The 19,641-nt window shown below is 40.1% G+C and overlaps 1 protein-coding gene and 1 long non-coding RNA gene across 4 annotated transcripts in view; one reads left to right on the forward strand and one right to left on the reverse strand.

Moving 5' to 3' along the window:
* PDE7B (phosphodiesterase 7B) overlaps window positions 1–19,641 on the forward strand; it is a 343,532-nt gene that overhangs the window by 117,324 nt on the left and 206,567 nt on the right. The window lies entirely within an intron of this gene.
* The window catches only part of LOC118152992 (uncharacterized), a 134,798-nt gene that overhangs the window by 48,785 nt on the left and 66,372 nt on the right, over window positions 1–19,641 (reverse strand). Inside the window, exon 4 of one of the 2 annotated variants that reach the window (XR_004742099.3) lies at window positions 669–744. The exons of the other annotated variant lie outside the window; for it this stretch is intronic. This is a non-coding gene — a long non-coding RNA (uncharacterized LOC118152992). Of the gene's footprint in view, window positions 1–668; window positions 745–19,641 lie in introns of those variants that run through there. 2 annotated transcript variants of the gene reach the window in all.

Below are 19,641 nucleotides of genomic sequence, written 5' to 3' on the forward strand. Positions count from 1 at the left end.
TTCCCTTTTTTTTGTCTTTTTATATTTTCTACATGTTCAATAAATTGTTCTAGGTTATTTCTCTGATTTCTAAGAGGACAAAGAGTGTTTCTTATTGTTTGTTTGCATTACTAAAACCTACGTCTCACAAGTGTCAAGGTTTTTATAACGTACTCCCATGGTGGCACCTGCATAAACAGCGAGATGGTTGTGATGACTGTGCCTTAAGGTCACCACTACACCAGTTGCTGCATCTTAGAGATGAGCCAGGACTTTTATTAAACCTCTCTCACAAAGTCACCTGAGCCCAAACAAATGGAATTTTTCAGATCAGCCATTCCTTTTGCAGAGGGCATGTGATCCAAAACTCCAGTGCCTGGAATCATAGATCAATATGCCACCCGTAGACATCCAGCCTGTGACGTAGCACAGAAGTTGCAAAACAATATGAGTCAAGTAACTGAGGTCTGTGGTTCTGTGGCAAATGGAAGCCTTCCAGAACCAGCACACTATGAGTCTGTTGTACTAGGGATGGGTAAGAGATCATTGCACAAATAACATCAAATAATATGGAACAAAACACTGTGGAACTTCCTGAGGTTCTCAGAATTGTAACATGTAACACAGGTGCACTAATGCACACACATGCATATGAACATGCACACATACACAGAGACACAACCTACCTCTGCCTCAGATATATCCTAAAGGTGTTACCAAGACGTGTTTTCAATTATGCCAGGAGAATTTGCAGCTTTGATTTAGCTAGAAAACAAACAAAAGGCGATTGCCCATTTCAGGTTCAAGATCTCTATTTTATTCCTTTCTTCTCAATTGGACCCAAAAGGACAGTTTAGTCGGAGGGAATAAAGGTACAGTTGTTTTGTGCAATCAGTTAGTTTACTTGCACTGTTCAGAGAAGAAACAGAGAAATGCTACATGACTCGGAGTGTCCTAAAGTCTGTCTCAAATATAGGAAGATCCTACGGATTCAAAACTCTATAAAGAACTACAAATAAAGTGTGATTTTCTGAAGATGTGTGGTTATATGTTTGTGTGTGTGTAGAACTTTAAGTGGTAGGAAAAAATTTGATATTAATCATCATATTTTTCCTGCATTTTACAGCTTTCCTACCATCAACATGTATTATTTTCATAATACAAAAAAAAAACATGAAAAAGAACCAACATTAAAAAACCAACTTTAAAAAGTTTAAAAAACATAGAAAGGAAAGGTGATTGGCAATCTCATCTGAAGAATACTTCCCTCCTCGGGGAATTCTTTTTATACTTGCTTTGTCTTTAGAGTGGCTTTTTTCTATTTTTAATGAAGGAGGCAACCTCTCCTTCTGCTTTTTTCTCTAAAAGGGGATAAAAAGCAATGGGGGAAAAAGCGGAGAGCACTGTGTAGCTGAGGTCCAGTGAGCTCTAAAGAGGCCCTGAAAGGTTGTTCAGGGACATCATCCCATTATAGAACATTCCCGAGGACCAAGAGACAGGCGAGTCTTTGTTCAGGCTCTATCATCTAGTTCATTGTTCTCTCACTGGAAAATGAAATTTGTTGTGACCATTTGCTTTTAAAATAAAAAGCTTTTTCTGAGTTCTTTTTTTTTTTTTTTTTTTTTTTTTTTTGAGACGGAGTCTCGCTCTACCACCCAGGCTAGAGTGCTGTGGTGTGATCTCCACCTACCGTAACCTCCACCTCCTGGGTTCAAGTGACTCTCCTGCCTCAGCCTCCCAAGTAGCTAGGACTATGGGTGCACGCCACCACTCCTGGCTAATTTTTGTATTTTTAGTAAAGACAGGGTTTCACCATATTAGCCAGGCTGGTCTCAAACTTCTGACCTTGTGATCCACCTGCCTCAGCCTCCCAAAGTGCTGGGATTACAGGCATGAGACACTGCACCCAGCCCTCTGAGTCCATTTTTAAAGTAAACCATCATACCGGAAGGAAACTCAATGGCTTCCCAAAAGTACTTAGTGTCTTTATTGCACCCATAATCGTTGTACCTCCAAAGAACAGTGTCAAGTAGCAGTCATACATGAAGATTTCTGATGTACAATTATAAATTAATGATTTTAAAAGTTACTTTGTATATTTTGCTTATACTCTGAGGCTGGATAATCTAGAGCTTATATAATATTCCATAGCTATATGATCTGATAATGATGGATTTGTCCAATAAAAGTAGGTATTGAGTTCCAACAAAATAGGTGTGCTCTTCTAGGCACCAGAGAAACAGCAGTGAATAAAATAGACAAAACTTCTTCCCCAGGAGCTTAGATTCTAGTAGGATGTGGGGGTACAGTAAATTGACAGTAAACAATATAAATAACTAGATATAGCAGGCCAGGTACAGTGGCTCACGCCCGTAATCCCAACACTTTGGGAGGCCAAGGTGGGTGGATGATCACTTGAGGTCAGGAGTTTGAGACCAGCCTGGCCAACATGGCAAAACCCCATCTCTATTAAAAATACAAAATTAGCTGGGTGTGGTGGTGTGCACCTGTAATCCCAGCTACTGAAGAGGCTGAGGCAGGAGAATCACTTGAAACCGGGAGGTGGAGGTTACAGTGAGCCGAGATTGTACCACTGTACTACAGCCTGGGCAAAAAGAGCAAGACTCCATGTCAAAAATAAATAAGCAAGCTATTGCATTATTTTAGAAGATGGATGGACTATAAAAGAAATAAAGGAGGAGTATCTGTGAGGAATGGAGTAACGACGGTAGAGGTGGAAGTGAAGGCGCAGATTTGAGAAGTTAGGCAACGATCTGCTTGCTCAGGAGTAGCAGGATCTGCTCAGGATCTGCAGCAAGTGTCCTTGGTAGAAGGCACACCACCTGCCAAAGCCCTGGCGCAGGAGTGAGCCTGGAGAACCCAAGGAACAGAAGGGAACAAGTGTGGTTAAGCTGAGTGTATCTGTCTGTTCTCAAGCTGCTAATAAAGACATACCTGAGGCTGGGTAATTTATAAAGAAAAAGAGGTTTAATGGACTCACATTCCACATGGCTGAGGAGGCCTCACAATCATGGTAGAAAGCAAAAGGCATGTCTTACATGGTTGCAGGCAAGAGAGAACTTGTACAGGGAAACTCTCCGTTATAAAAACCATCAGATCTCATTAGACTTATTCACTATCATGAGAACAGCATGGGAAAGACCTACCCCCATGACTTAGTTACCTCCCACTGGGTCCCACACATGGGATTATGGGAGCTACAGCTCAAGATGAGATTTGGGTGAAGACATAGCCAAACCATATCATCAAGGAATGAGGATTAGGAGAGGAGAGGTAATGGGAGGCAGAACTGGGGAGTCCTCATGAGGACTGTAGATTTATTCTGCATGAGATGAAGAGGTGGAGGCAGTTTTTGAATGCTGGTGTCACAGGATCTGACTTCCTTTTTAAAATACTGGATATCTTAAGTTGATTTTGAAAATAGCAAAATAAGGAAAATATGCCTACAGTATATTGCCATTGTCCTTAAACGAGCATTGAAAGGATATGTTTAGGGAAATAACAACAGATTTAAAGCCATATGTTATATATATGCTCCAGAAAATCAATATGGTAATTAATGTTCATCTAACATAGAAAGTTCAACTAGAGGACGTATCACTTTAGGATCACTTTAGGAGTTAGGACTTAGAAAGGAAAGGTGATTGGCAATCTCATCCTTAAAAAACTTCTCTTCCTGGGGAGTTCTTTCTATGCTTGATTTATCTTTAGAGTGGCTTTTTTCTATTTTTAATGAAGGGAGCTACCTTTGCTTCTGTTTTTCTCTTTGATTCTTCACCTTTCTTAAAAAGTAGCTTGGTATCTTAGTTAATGGCTCACTCAGGCAACTAGTTTTACTAAAAAACAAAGGAAAGGGAAGCCTCTCCTTTTATCATGATCTTTAAAGTAGGTCTTTACAAGTGCTAGCAGAGTTAAGCAGGCCCCAGAATCTCGTTATGACAAAGCAGGGGCTCTGCACTCTTAGAAAGTTGTCCACTAACAACACTAGCGGTGCCATTGACACAGGCTGCCATGAGTAGCGCTCCCTAGAGTCGCAATGTGGCAGCCCTGGGCATGAGAGATTGGTTCATCATAGACATCAGGCTTTGGCCTCCCTAATGCCCGTTTTGTCTGAGAACCATGGACTGACCCAAATACCCTCTCTTCGATGTATTCAGTTATGAAGTGAGAATACCAGCAGTTCTTTACTCCCATCTCCCTCCAAGAAAAAAAATGGTGAGAATTTTTGAAGAACAGCACATGTATACAGACTTCATAAGGTAACTCAGTGAAAAGGAGACCCAAAACACAATCTATAATTGTCCACTCAGTTTGGCCAACAATTATTGAGCATCTATTGTAATCCTAGAACTACACTTGTTAGTAAAGATATGAAGAATTTAGTGTGGCTCTTTCTCCTCTGTTCTTGTTCTCTAGCGTTATGCAGTCAGCCCTCTCTGCTCTGCAAGAGAGTAGAACAGGACTGGCCCTTTCCCTGCAGTGGCATTGTTTTAAAAACTCATGAATATTCAAGTACACACATCAGCCTGGGACCTGCATCTCCCCTCTGAGTTGTTTCATGCTCATCCTGGTCAAAACATAGATAGGCCCAGAAAAATCTATAATGGGTAGATTCAGTTGACATTCTAAAGGTCTGATTTTATGTCCTAGCAACTTACCCAGATTGTATACCATAATCTCTCTCCGTCTCAAATTCCCCATCCTTCAAACATGTCCAACAACCCTCTATGTAACCCCAACTTTAACTGCATTGCTTATGGGCTTCAATGAAATAATGTAATATTAATAAAGCACACAGAAAAAGAAAAAACTATGCCAATATTAGGCATGTAAAGGGTATGGTCACTTTCTATCAAGAATGCGTGGTAGTTGAGGGAACCAAATTTTTCTTTAGTGTGCCTTTAGTGAAAAATGACCAATTGAATAGAATTGCTATCACCAGAACTTCAGCTTTCAAAATACTAAGCTATTGCTATGAAGGAGACAGCCCTGAAATTGGTGACCTTGGATCAGGTGCAACAACCTATCTACTCTCAGGCACCAAAAGCAGACTTGTCAAGCAAATATCCCTGGTATTAATTTCCTGATAAATTCTTTAGGGTCTATGTCAGTAATTGTCTTTTGTAAGAATGAGGGATGCTTAATTTTGTAGGATACTAAATGGTTTGGCTTATCTGCTTTCTCCAGAATACATGCTGACACTGTAGGTAGGAAAGCTCATGGCAGAATGAATCCTGGTGTAAGGAGAAGACAAAAGAGGTCATGGGAGAAAGCACATCGTAGATATCTACAAGGGGCCAGTGCCACTTGGGCAGGACCTGAAGGGCAACCAAGGCTGTAAATCCCCAAGCCCAGGTAGCTGAGAACAGAGAAAGGCAATGACTCTTGTGGAAGCATCTCTTCATCTCCTCAGAAGATTCACAAGAGTATGGTGGCTTTTGAAGAAAGGCTTGCTTTCTGGAAACACTGAAACAACTTTAAATTCATATTGAAACAAATGACGCCAGCATCTCAAGTTAAAATAGTTCTATTGGGAGAACTTTCTAGCCTTATGCAGAAAATTCAAACTGAACCTCTTCCTTATACTTTATGCCAAAATTAACTAAAGATAGATTAAAGACTTAAATGTAAAACCAAAAACTATAAAAACTCTAGAAGAACATCTACGCAATACCATTCAGGACATAGGCACGGGCAAAGATTTCATGATGAAAATGTCAAAAGCAATTGCAACAAAAGCAAAAATTGACCAATGGGATCTAATTAAACTAAAAAGTTTCTCCATAGCACACACGAGCACATGCACACACAAACGCCTATCATCGGAGTGAACAGACAACCTACAGAATGAAAGAAAGTTTGGCAATCTATCCATCTGACAAAGGTCTAACATCCAGAATTTACAAGGAACTTAAACAAATTTACAAGAAGAAAACCCATTAAAAAGTGGGCAAAGGACATGAACAGACACTTCTCAAAAGAAGACATTTATGCGGCCAAGAAACATATGTAAAAAGTTCAACTTCACTGATCATTATAGTAATGCAAATCAAACCCCAATGGGCTACCATCTCACACCAGTCAGAATGGTGATTATTAAAAAGTCAGGAAACAATAGATGCTGGTGAGGCTGTGGAGAAATAGAAATGCATTTACACTGTTGCTGGGAATGTAAATTAGTTCAGCCATTGAGGAAGACAGTGTGGTGATTCCTCAAAGATCTAAAACCAGAAATACCATATTTGACCGAGGGATCCCATTACTGGGTATATTACCAAGAGAATATAAATCATTCTATTATAAAAATACATGCACACATATATTCATTGCAACACCATTCTCAATAGCAAAGATGGAATTAACCCAAATGCCCATCTCTGATAGATCAGATAAAGAAAATGTGGTATGTATATACCATGGAATACTATGCAGCCATAAAAAGGAATGAGATCATGTCTTTCGCAGAGACATGGATGGAGCTGGAAGCCATTATACCCAGAAAACTAACACAGGAACAGAAATCAAATACCAAATGATCTAACTTATAAATTGGAGCTGAACAATGAGAACACATGGACCCAATGAGGGGAACAACACACATTGGGGCCTGTGGTGGAGGGTGTGGAGTAAGGGGTTTAGGGGGAAGGGAGATCATCAGGATAAATAGCTAATGGATGCTGGGCTTAGTATCTAAATGATGGGTTGATAATAGCTGCAGCCCACTGCCATGGCACATGTTTACCTGTGTAATAAAGCTGTACCTCTGGCACATGTATCCCAGAACTTAAATAAAAATTTTAAAAGTAATAAAATAGCTTTGTAATACACATTCCACATATTAAATTATACATTTTTTCTAGGGATAGTTTTGAAAAGAAACTGCTCTGTAATGAGGACTGAATCAGAGCTTGTTAGCATGCAATCATATTTCAGGGTCTTCCTTGGCTCATTAGAAAGCAAACGGGCTCACAGGTCAAGGTTACTAGCTTGTAAGCAAAGCTTGAAATGTTGCCATCATTTGTGTTAAGTTTACCGACAAAATTTTACAGTAAGGTTAGACCTTTAAAATTACCTTTGATTTCAAGAACTTCAAGTTCAGTAGCTCCAGCCAGTACCTGCCATACAGTGAAATCGTTATTAAGCATATACAATTTCATGTTGCTTTGGAAAGTTTAGCCAGAACTGTCTGTTGCATCGATTTGAGCCACTGTTTTTTTAACCACACATCTACAACCATCTGATCTTCGACAAACCTGAAAAAGCAATGGGGAAAGGATTTCCTGTTTATTAATGGTGCTGGGAGAACTGGCTACCTATATACAGGAAACTGAAACTGGACCCCTTCCTTACACCTTATACAAAAATTAAGTCAAGATGGGTTAAAGACTTAAGTGTAAATCCCAAAACTATAAAAGCCCTAGAAGAAAATCTAGGCAATACCTTTTAGAACGTAGGTACAGGCAAAGATTTCATAATGAAAACATCAAAAGCAATTGCAACAAAAGCAAAAAATTGACAAATGGACCTAATTAAAGAACTTCTGTACAGCAAAAGAAACTATCATCAGAGTCTGAGCCATTTTTAACATACTGTAAAATTGAAAAGGACCCCATGGCTATTCAGAGATGAAAGAAGGAAATGGAATGATAAGGAACTCGAAAATAACCCAGGTGGGGAAATGATGGAAGATGGTGTTGAACTAGTGATGTGCCATGCTATAGCCAACAGTTGACAAGTGTTTTACTAGAGAAAATAATGATTGAGTCAGTGCAAAAAAGTGACCTTTCCTATATCAAAAATCCAGCAGTGTATTGTTTTCAGTAAATATTTATTGAGTATGTACTATGTGCCAGCCCTTCTTTTTGACCTAGGAGGAAATAGCGGCGACGAAAATAAAATATCTTGGGTCTCATAAAGTTTACATTTCACTGGTAGAGACAAAGTCAGGCAAACACATACTTAAATCATTTCAGGTAGTGATACAGACTCTGCATAAAAGCAAAGCAGGATTAGGGGACAGAGAGTGACATGGTAATGGTAGGGGGGTAGCTTTGGTAGAGAGGCTGGTCTCTAAGAAGGCATTCCAAGCAGAGAGAAGAACAGGGCGGGGGAGCAAGAGGAAGGCCAGAGTGTGGAATAGGATGGACAAGAGGAGAAGCAGTAGGAGGAGATGAATTCAAAGACCCCAGTGGGGCAAAATCATGTGGGGTCCTCTAGGCCAGTGCTTCTCAAACTTTAACATGCATGCACATCACCTGGGGATGTTGCTAAAATGCTGATTCAGTAAGCCTGAAATGGGGTATAAAATTATGTATATCTTTCCCACTGATGCTGATAATGCCAGTCCCCAGAATACATTGTGACTATCCAGTTCCTAATCCATAATGGAGAGTTCAGATTTCATTATATTATAAATGCAGTGTTTTGAACAAGGAGTGGAATAACTTATCTTCTTAAAGAGATCACATTTGCTTTTGTATGGAAAATAGATTCTACGTGGGTACTGGGAAAGAACCATGACATTCATCAGAGCTGGAAATTAGTGGTTTGGCGTAAGGAGACTGTAGTCAGGCAGCGAGAAATTTGGATCCAGGCAATATTTTGAAGGTAGAGCTGATAATACTTGCCAATGAATTAGATCTAGTAAAACAGTCTTGTCAACAGTTGGCAAGGAAGCCTGCATCCTTGGCTGAAGCAGCTGGATAATGGTGATGCCATCAGCTGAGATAGGAAGAAGTAGGTAAGGGTTGGTGGATGGAATAGCAGCAGAGCAGGTGTGGGTATAGATTGAGTTATGTCCTGCCAAGATTCTCATTCTGAAGTCCTCATTCCCAGTACCTCAGAATGTGATCTTTTCTAGAGCTAGCAGTCTTTACAGAGGTAATCAAGTTGAAGTGAGATCATTAGAATGGGCCTTAATGCAATATGACTGGTATCCTTATAAAAACGGGAAATTTGGATACACACACATATGCACATCATGCGAACACGAAGGCAGTTACCAACAAGCCAAAGAGAAAGGCCTGGAACAGATGCTTCTCTCTCAGCCCTCAGAAGGAATCAACCCTACCAATACCTTAATCTTAGACTTCTAGCCTCCAGAACTGTGAGAACATAAATTTCTGTTGTTTAATCCACTTAGTTTGTGGTGCTTTGTTACAGCAGCCCTAGCATTCTAATATAGTAGAAGGGAAGAAAAATCATTCTTTTGGGCAGACCCTCTCAGAGAAGGAGTCAAATTTAATGATCAGTGGAAGGAGCTTTCCAGAAAGAGAGCAGCATGTGAGCATGTGTGAAAGCTGTGATATAGGAACAGATGGTGTAGAATAAAATCTTTATTTTGAACCCAAAAAGTAGTGACATTACTGAGTTGGAGTGTTAGGATAAAAAAATTCGTTGGACTAGAATTCAGAAGACATTGGTGTGAGTTCCAGCTCTGCCACTTTGTCGTTGCATGATGCAAAGTGCCTTACTCTCTCGGACCCTTAGTTTCCTCACTGAAAATAATGCTACCCATGGCACCTAACCACCAGGCTGCTGTGAAGTCCAGATAAAATAGAAATACACGTGACAGCACCTACAAAGTATAAAACCTTATGTAAATGTTAGTTATGCAGCTGTTTTGTTGTTGTTGCTGCAGCTGGTGTTATGACTCCAGCCATAATAGATAATAATGTGCGTAACACTGTAGTAAACAGGGATGCACCAGGTGCAGTGGTTCACGCCTGTAATCCCAACACTTTGGGATGCTGAGATGGGTGGATCACCTGGGTCATGAGTTCAAGACCAGCCTGACCAACATTGGAGAAAACCCATCTCTACTAAAAAAGCAAAATTAGCCAGGTGTGGTGGCACATGCCTGTAATCCCATCTACTTGGGAGGCTGAGGCAGGAGAACCAATTGAACCCAGCGGACGGAGGTTGCAGTGAGCCAAGACAGCACTATTGCACTCCAGTATGGGCAAGTGAGGCAAAATTCCATCTTGAAATTAAAAAAACAAAAAAACAGGGATGTGCCTGCCACAGACATGCAACTCGAGGGCCATGAGCTTTGATGTTACAAGAGTCTGTTTTGGCAGTCGTCAAGTCATCTGTCTCATTTGTTAGAAGCTAAAAAATCCAAGTTCATGTGATTTTAATTATAACCATACTTGTATTTAAAGTGGGAAGGAAAGGAAGATTGTGGTAGCATAAATCATAAGTCATCTAATCTCATTTAGGTTCTATGAAAACAAGATGGAAACTTTCGAAGTTAGTGCCTTTATTTGCTAATCTGCCTCCCTTCCCCTGCTGCGTACATCACACTATGGTTCTCAGAATTGTTCCACTGGGAAGTATTATTTTTGCAGAAATTTTTAATTTAAAAATAGTAAGTTCAGTGACTGCTCTAAATTAATATTCCATTGGTCAAGAGTGAACCATCTTAGCACTGTGGCAGCAAATTTTGCGGCTCATGGAAATAAGCCAAGAGGTTTTTCTGACCATTGATAATGGACTAAAAGAAAACTCAAGACAGACAGATGACAGCTGCAATGTTCTTGGCACAGCTAAGGTGGGATGGGAGTGGGTGTGAGGAGAGAAAGATTCAGAAATACTTTTTAAAACAATCCTCCACCCCCATGGTGTTTGGGGGCTTGTTTATATGGATCTTTTTTGTATTTTTGTAACATATTCTATTTTATTTTAGTTTTACTTCATTGTGGTGAGGCCATTTAACAGGAGATCTGCCCTTTTAACAAATGCTTAAGTGTATGATACAGTATTGTTGACTACCAGTGCATTGTTTTACGGCAGATATCTAGAGCTCATTCATTTTGCATAACTGAAACTTTAAGCCACTTGATAAGTGATTCCTGATTTTCCCCTTCCCCAAACCCATGGAAACCACCAGTATCCTATTATATGATTCTATGAATTTGACTAGTTTAGATACCTCATATAAATGGAGTCATATGGTATTTGTCTTTCTGTGACTGGCCTATTTCACTTAGCATAATGTCCTCCAGGTTCATCCATGTTGTCACAAATTGCAGAATTTCCTTTTTAAGACAGAATAGTATTCCATTGCATGCGCATACCATATTTTATTTTTCCATCCATCAACAGATGGACTCCTAGGTTGTTTCCATAACTTGGCTATTGTGAATAATGCTGCACTGAACACAAAAGCGCTAATATCTCGTCAAGACCCTGACTTCAGTTCTTTGAGTAAATAGTAATGGGGTTGCAGGATAATATTATAGTTTTATTTTTTATATTCTGAGTAACGTTCGTACTGTTTTCCATAGCAGCTCACCATCATGCCTTCCCAACAAGAGTGCCCAAGGGTTCGAGTTTCTCCACATCCTCACCAACACTTGTCTTTTGTTTTCTGATAAAAGCCATCCTGACAGGTATAAGGTGATGGCTCATCGTGGTTTTGATTTGCATTTTCCTAATGATTAGTGACACTGAGTGTTTTAAAAAAATTTACCTGTTGGCCATTTGTATATGTTTTAGAGCTTATTTTAATCTGTTTAATATTGTCCTCTATTTTCCATGATAAATTATGTTTTGTTAGAAAATGCCCATTTGAATGGTGACCCTTTAGTTGCCCAGTGGAGAGTAATTTCCAGACTGAGTCACCATCAGCTGCATGTGGTGCCTTGGCTGTTCATGTCCCCACTCATAAGACCAGGAAGACAATTCTGCCTCCATGTACTAGGGGTCCCCTGCTCCTCTGCTGATATTCAGACATAAACTGAAGAACGACATGAATCAGTGAACAAGACTAAACCATTCCTAACATCTTGGTAATGCAGCATTCAAAATATGTTCTTTTTCAGATGCCTAGAGCAAAGCTAACCACCTGTTACACATTACCTAGTAACTGATCATCTGTAACAATAGGTAACATTGACTGGACACTGTACTATGTGATTTCCATCCATTATTTTGTTAATTCTCAAAATAACCCTGTAATATTTTAAGTGCTATCAATGCCCTATCATTCCAATTAACAAAATCTCTGTGTGTGTGTGTGTGTGTGTGTATACATATATATGTGTATGTGTGTGTGTATATATATATGTATATACATATATAGATGTGTATATATATACATATATATGTATATACATATATAGATGTGTATATATATACATGTATATATGTATATAGATATAAAATTCAATCCTCTCTACAAAATACTAGACTTTTCTTATTTTGATCATATGGGTGTTATATTCCCTGAGACACTGATCCTGAAAAATCATCAGCCAATTACAGTGGAAAATTTTAATGATTTATGTTCAAAGATTGAAATCTGACTATATGTAGCAGTTTCTGGTGAAAGAAAAGAAAGTAAATGATTTATCCCCAAATGGCTCAAACAGAAAAAAACTTGGAAGTAGTTAGTGTTGCATGTGCAATTCTCTGACTCTCTTTTCCAGGCTGATTGTGAAGCACACATCATTTCTTGGCAGCATGCCTGATGATATCTAGGCAGTTTCATCCCAGAAGGTATATTCTCATAGTCAGGAATATGTGACAGACACCTCTGGTACTTTAACTAAGTCAAGATATTATAGCTATCCTTACAGCTATACAGTCATCATGATGGTGCAAATCTGGAGTCCTCCTGGTATAACCTTTTCTGATCCAGAGGTTAAAAATCACTTCAATTTTGTCAGCATGTGTCAAGTACTTATAGTTTCCGAGATGGTGCTGATGATTTCTAAGAGTGAATTTGCAAATCTCCAAAATTCCTCTCTGGAGCTTCTTCTGGAGATCACACACTCAAATGCCTCCAGGAGCCAGAATGTTTAGATGAAAGAGTGAGTGAAGCCAACTGGGTTCAATACAAGAGACAGTGATGGTGCAGAGGCCCCTGGAAAGCATGTACCCCCACCTAGAGCAGCAGCTGCCCCTCTGCTACTGCCACACAATGTCATGAGGGAATGCAGGCTCTGTGTGGCAACTCTGGTCATTTTTTCCAAGAAAATCTGGAAATTCAGATGTCTGTATAAAATACACTGTTTTATAAATGTTGGCAACTAATACAGCTTTTCTTTAAATACAATGCAGCAAGTCCACCAGGCCACTACCCTGCAACTTACACTTTAGGGATTCTCAGTGGGGAAGAAAGAGGTACCAAAATATTCTCCCCAGCTTCCCTCAGCAGCTTTTCCTTTCTGACCTCTCACAACCAGAAGGATATTAAAAGCAGTACCTCCCTTCCACTAGGAAGGATGTGAGCTTTGGGAAAAGTGAGGAGCAGGTCCTGCAAAGAAAATCTTGGGCTGCCAAATCCAGCCCTTTCCCTCCTGCCCTTGGACAGAGCAGTATGTAACTCAAGATCATCACAGACAAGAATGTTGCACATTTGGGTTTCTCCAAGGAAGGACAGCCTTGGAGAGCACTGCAGGGCCTCTGGCTGAAATAAGAAAGTTGGGAAAGTAAAGAAAAGGATTCTATTTTCAATGTACTGGGCTTAAGAGGAAAGCAAAACTTCCCAATTAAAACAACTTAAGACATTTTGGGTAGATTCTCAATGAGATTTAAGACTAAAAATTATAGATTTGGCAGCTATGAGAATAGAGAAGTGATACACTCACTCCCCCAATGGGGATACCTTAGGTGCCGTATTTGGTGCCACAGTCAGGACTGGGACACTTGGTAAGTACATGTGGACTAGACCCACCCATAGCAGTAAGACCTGACACTGAGCTGGAGAGGATGTCTCCAACCAGGCCATGGAGTTGGTAGCAACAGAATGCAGGATTTGGAACCTTGGGAACTCCTAGATGAGTCTTTATAGAAAAGGAAAGTCTAGCCCCAGGGCACTCGGAAATGGTGGTGTTTCAGTATCCAGACCTGCAGCAGATACCACAGAAACCTATGTAGGGTGGACCCTGAAAACAGCCCACTTACTACATCCCAGGTAATCAAACTAGTTAAAAATGAGGTTGGCAAACTCTTAGAAGGCAGGGAACTGTGTAATCCCTTAGAAAAAATCCTTACCAAAAATGATTAAATGTTTCAGATGAATCGCTGATGAACTTTTACTCTCTATTCCTCAAGCAGCATTCTCCACAGTTCAGCTTTTGCTTTCCTGGGCCACGTGGAGAAGGAGCAGGAACAGAGAGAGCTGCAAAGGTCCTCTGGTTGTCACAACAGGCTCTCAGCCCCCATAAAGGCCCTCACGAGTCAATTGTACAGGATCCCCAGTGATGCTGCTGGGAGCAGCTTGGTTCCACACCCTCCCTGGGGAAATGCTGCAGGGATAATATACCTGTTTACAGGGCAGAGAGGGAGCAAGTAAAACAGACCTCAGAAAGATGAAGTCAGCTTTCCGTTTTTTCCTTAGATATTTAGAATTTATTTGTTACACCTTTTTCTAAATCATTCTATTAAATACATCTTGAGCACTTAAAAAGTAAAAGGGGGAAGACAGCTTAAGCCATATTTTAAATCATAGCAAATGCCAAGAAATGCCTCAGAGGCCTTGGGATAACTCTTTGCTTAGAGCTATTTTCATTATCATTATTACTATCGTTATTATTATTATTATTATTTGCCTCGGCAGTCATTCTTTACATCCACAAGTAGTCTGTGCTCTCCAAATAGTATGATAATAACTTTGGGGATATCAGCCTTGACATTTTATTGGTTTGGGCTTCCTGCTGGTTCACCCTAGGCCATTTCAGGTTCTGAAATCACACACTTTCTACCCATTCATTATCTAGAGGTTCCCACAACCAGGCAGCAGAGAATGGGCATGGATGGCTTTACCTACTATAGGACCTCTATACATCTGTCCAGATATGGGGGAATAGAAATCCATCCTGTGAATTCTGTGTATTCTGAGAGAGTTTGAAGTCAGTTTGTCACAGCTAGCAATATCCTGGTCAACACAGTGAGGGAGGAAGTGAGATGAGACCAGGCAGAAGGACCCCTTTATAGCAAGAAGCCAACAATCTATATCATCTGGTCCAAAGAGGCAGAATCCTCCTGCTTCAGGTTAAGATACCAGTAATGGCCAACCATTGGAGCAGATGTGCAGGGGCTTCTGAGAGGCTCAGAGTACTAATGATGTCTACACGATCATAGATCTAGGAATCCAGCCCTGATGATGGAGGATAGGTGGCCCTATGGTTCACCTCCAGAGAAATGGGATTGAAAAAAATTTGATGAGGGGCCAGGGTCATTTTGCCATCAGCTAGGATTCAGATTCAGTCCCAGGTCCAACCATGAAACTTGAATAGACTCCAGGCCCCAAAACCACAAGCAGAGAACTACCCAAACTGTCTGCCCTCTGTTGGCATCAACGACACCGCCTCTAGGCACACTGACCTGGAAGGTTATGATCTCCCTCAGGTCACCAAAGAGAAAGTAGGAATGGAGTAGCTTCCAGACCCTTGTCAAAGGGGGAAATGGGTCTTGTGACCTGACAGATCTCGCTCTCATTGACCCAAGGTGGGAACCAAGACCAGAGATCCCTCAGAGCTGCTCAGGTCAAGAGCAGGCGCAGTAAAGAGGCTGAGGGAGGAAGGGAGGAGACGAGTGAAAGGGGGTGGTTTATCATTAAAAAAACACTGACTAATTCATATGACCATCTTCAAAGTGTCCCTGACTTAAAGTGAAATTGCATTGGCCTACGATAAATGTTAAGTTGTTACAAAAGTAATTGTGGTTTTTGCCATGAAAGAAATAGCAAAACTGCACTTACTTTTGCACCAGTCTCATAACTCCAACAGATTGAGAACAATACTGTAATTCATGAGTTAAGAAAGTCTGGGTAGCATTCACGTGCAACAAGTGTATTATAATTTATGTCTACCTGGGCTAAAGCAGGCAAACCTACACAGTCATGTATCAGTAAATGGTGGGAATACATTCGGAGAAATGCATCACTAGCCTGTTTCATCATAGTGCAAACATCACAGAGGGCACTTACACAAACCTGGATGGCAGGGCCTCCTACATACCCAGGCTGTATGGTCTAGCCTATTGCTCCTAGGCTACAAACCTGTACAGCATGTTACTGTACTGAATACTGTAGGCAATTGTAATATAATGGACAGAATTTGTATATCTAAACATAGAAAAGGTACAGTAAAAAGATGACACAAAAGATTTTAAAATGTTACACCTGTCTAGGGCACTTACCATGAATGGAGCTTGCGGGACTGGAAGTTGCTCTGGACGAGTGAGCGAGTGAGTGGTGAGTGAGTGTGAAGGCCTAGGACTTAACTGTGCACTCTGTAGTCCTCATAAACACTGTACACTTAGGCTACACTAACTTGATAAAAAAATTCTTTAGTAATAAATTAACCTTAGCTTACAGTAAGTTTTTTACTTTATAAACTTTTTACTCTTTTATATTTTTCTCTTTTATAAATACCTTCTTATTTGATAATAACAGCTTAAAACACAAACATGCAACTGTATAAAAATATTCCTTATGGCCTTATTTCATAAGCTTTTTTCTATTTTTAAATTTTTTTAACTTTTAAAATTTTTGTATTAAAAAACAAGACACAAAAGCACACAGTGATATTGATCATCCTGACCCTAGGCCTACCCAGGGTCAGGAATGATCAATATCACTGTCTTCCACCTCCACATTTTGTCCCACAGGAAGGTCTTCACGGGCAATAACACACTGAGGCTGCCATCTCCTACTGCGACAATGGCTTCTTTTGGATACCTCCTGAAGGACCTGCCTGACGATGTTTTACAATAAACTCTCTTTTTGTCAGAAGTAGGAGTGTACTCTAAAGTATAGTAAATGCACACACCAGTAACATAGCTGTTTATTCTCATTATCAAGTACTGTACATAATTGTGCATGCTATACTTTTGTATGCCTGGCAGAGCAATAGGTTTGTTTGCACCAGCATCACCACAAACAGGCTATGCACTGTGCGATAATGATTACAATGACTACAAAGTCATCACTAGACAATAGGAACATTTTAGCTCCATTGTAATCTCATGGTACCATCATCGTACATGCGGTTTGTCGTTAACCCAAACGTTCTTATGCAGCACATGACTGTACTTGGCCTGCCCCCGCATATCCCTTGTTAAATCAGGAACAGCTAAGAAAGGGGCAGTCTGTGTATTGCATCATGACCCAGAGGGCTCTTAGTGACCTGTGTTTCTCAAACCTTAACATGCATGTATATCACCTAGTCATCTGCTTTAAATATAAAATCTGATGAAGTCTAGGATGAAACCCAGGATTCTACATTGTTAATAAGCCCCTCATTGATACTACTGCTGCTGGTCTATGAATCACATGTAGCAAAGTTCTAGAAGATGGGTTGGGGCAGTTCCCAGACAGCCATATTTTTTTCTGTGCCAGTTGCATCACATGGCCGTTTTATGCCATTCTTCTGGCTCCTGGATACTTAGCACATCTTGTCACAGAGTCACAGAGTGGGGTTTCTTCAAATGTGCTTGTCGTTTCTGAGTAGACACTCATGTCCTCTAAAATCTTCTCCCTTAGCCTCTTCTAACCACTAGACTCACAAGAACTCCCAATCTCTGTTTTGTCCTCATCTAGTTTTCATGGAAACAAGTGATCTGATGAGCACCATTAATGATAGTGTAATCCATGAGTACCAATTCAATAAAAATATTTATGAAGTATTTATTTCCTTTTTTATTTACAAAAGTTAAAATGCTATATGGCTAAAGAGATAGATCTCTAATGGGAGAATTTCAATCATTGTGGTAGGTAGACAAACATTTTAAGACAGACACAGTGCTACCCAATTGTCTTGAAATATCACAGTTAAAAGTACCAAAACTTTTAACTGTGTGCTTTGGGGTCTGAAGATGCCATGGATACTGGTTGCCACGCTGACTGGCTCGTTGTGGACTCAGCAGTGGGCTGAGTTCACCCCTACCATGTGCTGAACTGACTTCAGAACCAAGGGCAGTGACCAAAGAGACCTGTCCTTGTCCTAGCTAAAATCATCCAGGTAGTATAGGTGAAATTAATCATCTACATTCAAAATTACATTTTGTTGTGTGTAACATCCATTGAGAATTTTCATAAAGTTTTTTCATAAAGAAAACTACCTACATTAGATAAACACTCGGCCAACAGAGGAGTACAGATGGGCAGAGTTGGGTACCTGAATCCTTAGTGTTGAGCAGGGTATAATAAGTGTCCCAATTATTACATTTGTCTTAAAGCCTATTCATGTTTTTTTAATCTAATCGAAATAAGTCAGTCATGGCACTAAAGATTCCTAAATAGGGACTGTCTTTTTCTGTCTCATATGTGAACATTTTAATGAAAATATTCCCCCAATATCCTAAAGGCATTTCTATGTCTTCCCAAGCAAGTGATTCTCTGCAGTCTGTGTAAGAAGGGTTCATTGATTTCTAAAGATACAAATGTATTGATCTTCTATATAAACACCCAGAATCCATTTGAAAATGCTACAAGACGTTGCTGTGTCTTGCACCCAGTAGCACAAAAATCTTGGAAGATAATAATTGCTTCCAGTAAGGCCCTGTGTTTACTCAGGTTTCTTCATTTCCCATATGCGTGTGTTTGCACGCCAAGCCAGGAGCATGTACTCCCATCATTAGTAACTTCTTACAAAATAGACTTCCTCAATTTACTGCAAATTCTGAAGGAATAGGAATGAAGCAAATAAATGTGGTCCATCTTTCTTCAGATGCTCCTGCAGTGTGTATCTGGCAATTCTTTCATCCACCTATTTAGACCAGCTGGAATGGGGAAAGAGGAATGCTTTGAATAAGAATACAACAGTTGCAGGAAGATTTTTCATCAGCCAGGGCTGTTGATAAAACAGTCAGCTTGAGGTTAGGAGTGACGCATATTGGAGTCTCTGCCTGAGACATCAAAGTTATTCATCAGAGGACATGAAAGTAAATCGTAGTCTCCCAATTGTTTTTTTTTTTTTTTTTTTGCTAGTACCATTCAGGCAAAAGCAGGCATCTAGGCTAATGCTAACCTAGAATTTGCCAGCCCATAATTCTAATAATCTTTCAAAGTATTTCCATCTAATCTCAGAGAGATGAACATTGTCATTTCAAATAGTTAATTCCCCTAGTTATAGAAATTGCTTGGCAAATGCTCATATTAATTTGCCAATTAAAGGAGTCGCCTGGATCATGGCCAGCAGTGTCTCACATGGCACATGATGGCTCTCCTACACACCCAATCCAGGCCTATTCTAGGCAAAATATATAATTTTGTATAAAAAGTAAGACTTATACTGGGGTTTAATATGAGAAAAATGAGAAGAATAAAGACGATTTCTTACTGTGGTGGTTGCAAACCTGGATCCTGGGATTGGGACATGAACTTGAATTGCGATGATAAAACTTCCTTACTTGTATAGCTTGGGTCCTTCGCCTGCAATATGGAATGGTTGCAGTGAGGTACACTGAGATCAGGTAAAGGACATGTGTACAGAGTCTGCACATGGGGAGAGCTCAGAGCTTAGAGCCATTGCTACGCTTTTCTGATCCCACCTGCCCAGGTCTACTCAATCTTCACCAGCCCTAAAGGAAAAGAGAACAGAAGCAAACAAAAAAAATACATGCAAAGGCTACATGGTGGGAGACAGAATGGAAAGAACTGTGGAGAACTTTCTAGAACTGTTGCTATAC

Source organism: Callithrix jacchus, chromosome 4 (genome assembly GCF_049354715.1).
Source record: "Callithrix jacchus isolate 240 chromosome 4, calJac240_pri, whole genome shotgun sequence".
Taxonomy (NCBI): Eukaryota; Metazoa; Chordata; class Mammalia; order Primates; family Cebidae; genus Callithrix; species Callithrix jacchus.